Genomic DNA, 7,001 nt, shown 5'->3' on the forward strand with positions numbered 1-7,001 from the left:
GGGTGTATGTACGAGCCTGGACCGAAAAGGGGTGCTTAAAGCATGGACTTAACGCTCTAAAGTCACCAAAGCATGGGACGGACTCCAGAGACCCAAGATCGACGGATTTGCACGCCAGGAATCCAAGAAAATCGAGAAATTGAAGCTCAACTAGCCTGAAAAGTGTCCAGAATGCAAGATCATAGGGTTCCCACCATCTGATCAGTTCGAAACTCCATACGTGGCCTGAGGACCAAAAACTAACCGTACATGTCAAATTTCAGCCATTGGACCCCCCTGAAAGTGGCCCAACGGACAGATCAGCCCATAGATCAGTGATTTGGGGCCCGCCTGGTGTCTGAAAGTGCTTCAATCTTGGGCTCAACTGTTTAAATGAGCTGACAAAGCGGATAGACGGAGCGGATCTCTCAAAAACATCATAATGGACCCCATTGGAGTGTGTGTGTGCATAGTGCATAAGTGCACTGGCCGTGCACAGGAACGAGAAGTCGGTCAATCCGACTTCTGACCGACTCCTTCTTCCAAATCCATCCAAAACGCAACAGCGTCTTACGCCGTGCATCACGGTTTCAAGTTGTGGGCCCCACACATCATCCAAATGGATGATCAGTGCCGTATATTGCGTCCATAGGGGGGCGAAAACCCTCTCCTAGGTGTCCGTTTGTCTTCATGCAAGCTACGGGAAGATCGTAACTTTAAATCGCAGGTTGGACGGCAGCGAGCAAAGATCAGTGGACCACACCAACTACACTCCAAAACCGTCCATCCCAGACGGTTTTTCGTCATGAAAACAATGGACGGAGTGGATTCTACATCGGAATTCCAGCTTGGGCCCACAATCACCACCGACTCAAACAGCGTCCGCGGCTCTGTTCCTGTCTGCGAAACAGAGGCTGCGGATGATCTTAGTGGGCCATCATCACGGACCAAATCATCAATCTGAGCCATCCATAATGCAGAGGGGTATGATCTAGTCAAACCCATGTTGATTTTTGGGAACTCATGCATACACACGGGCTAGTTTCAGCAGTCATAAACGGATAGCCCTGCGACGATTGCAGCGTGATTATTACGTTTGGCCGCGTCAAAAGCATTCCAAAACCAGTCAGCTCCGGTCAAAATTTCGAGGAGCAGCTAGTGAACGGAGTGGATCTCCTGTACGAACTTAAGAACGGGCCCCACCGGATTTTTTGCGTAAGCAGTTTCTGTTGCTGCGCACGCTGCCGTGCGTAAACGGGTCTTTGGCACTCTCCGTCTGCAGGTAGGATAAAAGGAGAGAGGAAGTTTGGAGGGGGGCATCCACGGCTGGAGAGGTTTTGGAGACAATGGAGCTTGGCTCGGTGGTAACGGGAGAGAGAAGGGGGCTCGGTCGTGGGTTTGGGCAGCGTGAGGAGGAAAGGAAGAAAAAAAAATAAAAGAAGAAAAGGAGGAGGAGTGCACGATTGAAGGTGATGGGTTCTGGCTGCTGGCATGTGTGCTGGAGCAGAGGCTTGAACGGGAGGATTTGAGACGGTGGAGGCAAAGGCAGAGGTTTCTTTCTCTTCTTGTTTTCTTTTCTTCTTATTTGTATTTTAATTTATTTATTTTGTTCCAGCCCATCCATGTCCGGCTGAACCTCTTAGCTAGGGCTAAGAGGTGAAGCTTGTAGCCTGATGGGAGAGATGTTGCTTGTGCCTTTTGATTAGATTGAAGAGATTTTTGATTTAATTTTATGGGAATATTTTTTTAGTTTTTAATGGCATGTTGTGACTGAAATTACAATGGGCTTGCAATGGCTTTGAGTATTCCTCTTCTCTTATTTTAATTATAATGTCAGGAAGCCCTGATGTTCGCCATCGTCTCCTGGGCATGGTTGGATGTCGGTACCCTTCCTAACCTTCATAATCATCTGATTGGTTGGTGATTAGTTTAATTCTGTTATCTGCTCTGTCTCCTGGGCATGGTTTGATGATGAAATCTATTCTGATTCAACTACCTTTCATCCCTTTAAAGTTATATCAGAGGAAATTCAATTTAATTTCCATGATTCCTGATGCAGGCAAGAGATCTCCCTGATCCCTACAAGTAGATCCTCTGAATCCCTAGTTTCCCTTTTCTGAATTCCTTAAGTTTTAGATAATTATTTCACAATTATTCCTTAAAATTCTATTTGGTTAGATCACATCTTAGTCTAGTTCTAGTTCTACTTGGTTTCAGATAACGTACAGGTATCAGTCCCTGTGGATTCGACCTCGGTCTTATCGAGTTTATTACTACATCACAACCCTGCACTTGGGGTGTGAACAAGTTTTTGGCGCCGTTGCCGGGGATTGACGGTTACGATTCTCTGAAATCAATTAGTTTTAGAATTAGGTTAGGATTAGGATTTTACTAACTTTAGGCTAAAAGTTTTTATTTTATTTTATTCTTAGAAACTAACTTGTTTCCATGTTTTGTAGGATCCTGACATAAACTTCTAAATTGGTAATCCTTTTCTAATTCTTATACTTTTTCTATTTGTAGAATTAGGGTTTGAATTTTATAAATTTTCTAATTCTAGTATCCTCCCATCTGTAGGAAATAGTTTATTCTTAGAACTAGGTTATTTCTTAATTAATTTTCTACTTTTATTTTTAGTAACTTTCTAATTTTAGAATCTAATTTGTTTCCTAATTTATTTTCAGAATTTTTTTTTAGAAACTAACCTTCCTATTTTGTAGGCCTTTAAGATAGAAATCTCTAATTCGATACACTCCTTCTCTACTTCCTATTTTTCAGTTCTCTTTTAGTAATTTACTTTTTAGTTTAGACTTTCCTAATTTATTTTAGAAGTTTCTACTTTCTTTTAGAAATTAGTTTACTACTACCTCTCTTTTAAAGGATCATTCTTCTCTTTTTAGAATCTAACTTATTTTTGTTTTATTTTTGCAGGTTCTTTCCAACTCTCTCTTTCTTTCTAGATTTTCTTTCCCTTTCTTAGGATTAGGTTTTTAATTAAGGGCTGCGAGTGTTTTCATGCCCAAGTGGGCCCGTGACAACACTCGACGTCTCTTGATTGAAGGAGGATTGGTTGAGGGGTTGATTATCCATCGCAGGACTAGACACCGCTCGAAATCCCCTGAGTTAACTGAAGTTATGGCTGAAGACCAACCTCCTCCACTTCCACCCAGGGTGGAGGAGATCCAAGAGGAGAATGAGGTGCAACAGGCACCCCCGCCTCGTACTTTACGAGATTTTCTACAACCGGCGGGAGTGAGTACGCCCTCATGCATGATTTTTCCTGAAAACACAGGACAAATGGACATCAAGCCAGGAGTTATCCAACTCCTTCCCAAATTCCATGGACTTGAATCAGAAAGCCCATATTTACATTTGAAAGAGTTCGATGAGATTATGGCTACATTATGTTTTCCTAATGTATCTGAGGATACAGTTAGGCTGAAACTCTTTCCTTTTTCCTTAAAAGAGAAAGCTAAGACGTGGTTACATTCACTGCGTCCTAGATCCATTGGCACATGGAACGACATGCAGAGGGAATTCATAAAAAAATTCTTCCCACATCATAAAACGATTACCCTCAGAAAAGCAATTATGAACTTTGCCCAAAAGGAAGATGAAACATTCTTCCAATGTTGGGAAAGGTTCAAAGATTTGGTCAGTTCATGCCCACAACACGGATTTGAAACGTGGCGCATTACAAATTTTTTCTATGATGGATTGACATCTTCCATGCGCCAAATGGTCGAGACAATGTGTAATGGAGAGTTCATCAATAAAGATGTTGACGAGGTATGGGATTACCTCGATAGTCTCGCTGAAAAAACACAATCATGGGACTATTACCCAATGGCGAACACCACGTCTAGGCCGACTCAATTAAAGGAGAGAGGTGGATTATATCTCTTGAAAGAAGAGGATGATCTCAAGTGTAAAGTGACCACGCTCATAAGGAAAGTTGAGGCCATGGAAGGAAAGAAGGATAAGGTCAATGAAATTGTTTGCGGCATCTGTGATTGCAATATTCACACAACTGAAAACTGTCCTACAATACCTGCCTTTCGAGGAGTGTTGAATGAATAAGCCAATGCCGTAAATAACTATCAAAGACCTTTTAGTGGACCTAATTCCAATACATACAATCCTGGCTGGAAAATCATCCAAACTTTAGTTGGAGGAATGGACAAACGGCTACCCCTCCAGGTTTCTTCAATTAAAATCCAAATCAAGTGAAACCTCAAGAGGAACCGGTAAATCCCATACAAGAGCTGGCTCATACAATGCAGGGAATTACAGATTTTATGCAAAAGATAGATTCTCGTATGACGGTTATAGAAAAGGGGATGCTTCCTGCACAACCTCTCCCCAATCCTAAACCGCAGTACGAGAATAGTGATCCCAGCTCTTCAAATCAGATGGGGCATGCTAAATCCATCACCACTCTTAGGAGTGGGAAGATAATTGATAAAACTCTTCCGGTTAGGCCCGAAAAGCCTCAAGAACCAGAAGAGGACAACAATGATGGATCCAGTGATGCCCCACAAAAAGTAGAACCGGAACTTCTAGAGAAGCCAGTTGCTCCATTCCCCCAATGGTTGGTTTCACCAAAACCTCTTTCTAACTCTCAGGATATCCTAGAGGTGTTGAAACAAGTGAAAGTCAACATTCCTCTACTTGATGTCGTTAAACAGATACCTTCATATGCCAAATTCCTGAAAGACTTATGCACGACCAAAAGACGGAAAATTATTCAAAAGAAAATCTTCTTGACTGAGAAAGTGAGTGCCATCCTGAAGCAAGACGTGCCGCAGAAATTCAAGGATCCCGGTAGCCCAACCATATATGTGTAATCGGGAACCATCGAATTGATCACGCACTTCTTGACTTAGGAGCGAGCGTCAATTTGATTCCCTACTCGGTATACAAACAGTTAGGTTTGGGTGAATTAAAACCCACCCTAACCACACTACAACTTGCTGATCGCTCTGTTCGTGTACCAAGAGGGATAATTGAGGATGTGTTAGTCCAGGTCGATAGATTTTACTACCCTATAGATTTTATCATCCTAGACACCGAACCCATCAATAACATGAGCACTCAGATTCCCGTCATTCTTGGTCGCCCATTCCTTGCCACGTCAAATGCAATTATAAATTGCAGGAATGGTATCATGACTATGTATTTTGGAAATTTGACATTGGAGTCAAACATTTTTTTCAATAACGGCAGCAACGCAGAGGATGATGACGATTTCCACGATATTAACATGATTGACTCTTTCGTGGAAGATACGACACCTCTAACCTTATCCTCCGACTATCTAGAGACATGCCTGGCCCACTCCCATGATTTTGATGATGACATGATTAGGGAGATGTGTGCCTTGCTTGATACTGCACCGGTACTTGAAGTTAACCGGTGGAGGCCATAATTTGAAGAATTGCCACAAACTGATATAGTGCCTCTACCGTCTAACCTCAAGCTGCCGAAGCTTGACCTAAAACCTTTACCCTCTGATTTGAAATATGCATATTTAGGTCAAGATGAGACATACCCAGTGGTGATCTCTGCCCACCTGGAGAAAGAACAGGAGAGTATGCTTATATCTACTCTCATTGAGCATAAAGGAGCCCTGGGATGGACGATAGCGGACCTCAAGGGAATCGATCCCTCGATTTGTACTCACCGCATATATCTTGAGGATAATGCAAAAACCGCTCGGCAACCACAACTTAGACTAAATCCAAATATGAAGGAAGTGGTTAAGGCCGAGGTTCTTAAACTATTAGATGTGGGTATTATATACCCTATATCTGATAGTCAATGGGTGAGTCCAACTCAAGTGGTCCCTAAGAAGTCCGAAATCACCATCGTAGCCAATGCTAATAATGAACTCGTGCCAACTAGAGTCACTACTGGTTGGAGAATGTGCATTGACTACAGGAAGTTGAATACCGTCACGAGGAAAGACCACTTTCCTTTACCATTCATTGATCAGATCCTTGAAAGGTTAGCTGGTCATTCCTATTACAGTTTCTTTGACGGGTATTCGGGCTACAACCAGATAGAGATAGCCCTTGAAGACCAGGAAAAGACTACATTTACATGTCCCTACGGCACCTTTGCCTATCGAAGGATGTCATTCGGACTATGTAATGCCCCTGCCACCTTTCAGTGATGTATGCTTAGTATCTTTTCTGATATGGTAGGGCAATATTTAGAGATTTTCATGGACGATTTCTCTGTTTACGGTCCATCTTTCAGCAAGTGCTTGGAAAGTCTTAAATGTGTGCTGAAAAGATGTGAAGAAAAGAACTTGGTACTTAATTGGGAGAAGTGCCATTTCATGGTTCAAAAGGGAATTGTCCTTGGGCATATCATCTCGTCCAAAGGAATCGAGGTAGATAAGGCAAAAATCGAACTTATCTCTAACCTACCTCCACCCAAGAACATCAGAGACGTGCGATCCTTCTTAGGACACGCAGGATTTTACAGGCGATTCATAAAGGACTTTAGTCTTCTCTCTCGTCCTTTATGTAATCTTCTTCAAAAGGATGCTCCGTACGAGTGGACTGAGCAATGCCAGGAAGCTTTCACCAAGCTTAAGGGCACGTTAACCACTGCACCTATCATGCAGCCACCCGACTGGAGCTTTCCTTTTGAGCTTATGTGCGACGCTTCTGATTATGCTCTTGGGGCGGTCCTAGGCCAGAGAAAAGATAAGAAGCCCTACGTCATTCACTACGCAAGTAGGACTCTAAATCCTGCCCAAGTGAACTACTCGACTACGGAAAAGGAACTCTTAGCCGTAGTGTTCGCCTTGGACAAATTTAGGTCCTACCTGATCGGATCCAAGATCATTATCTATACAGATCATGCGGCACTGAAGTATCTTCTTTCTAAGAATGATTCTAAGCCCCGCTTGATACGATGGATCCTTCTACTCCAAGAATTTGATTTGGAAATTAAAGATAAAAAGGGAGTAGAGAACGTAGTGGCCGATCACCTTTCTCGCCTTAATACCT

At 42.7% G+C, this 7,001-nt stretch overlaps 1 non-coding gene across 1 annotated transcript; it reads right to left on the minus strand.

The window, feature by feature from the left end:
- Positions 1-3,552: 3,552 nt before the first annotated feature.
- LOC131244675 (small nucleolar RNA R71) lies at positions 3,553-3,659 on the minus strand. The gene has a single exon (XR_009170455.1). It is a non-coding gene; the product is annotated as a small nucleolar RNA R71 (small nucleolar RNA).
- Positions 3,660-7,001: the final 3,342 nt, after the last annotated feature.

The sequence above is a fragment of the Magnolia sinica genome, chromosome 4, assembly GCF_029962835.1.
Source record: "Magnolia sinica isolate HGM2019 chromosome 4, MsV1, whole genome shotgun sequence".
In the NCBI taxonomy this organism is placed as follows: domain Eukaryota; kingdom Viridiplantae; phylum Streptophyta; class Magnoliopsida; order Magnoliales; family Magnoliaceae; genus Magnolia; species Magnolia sinica.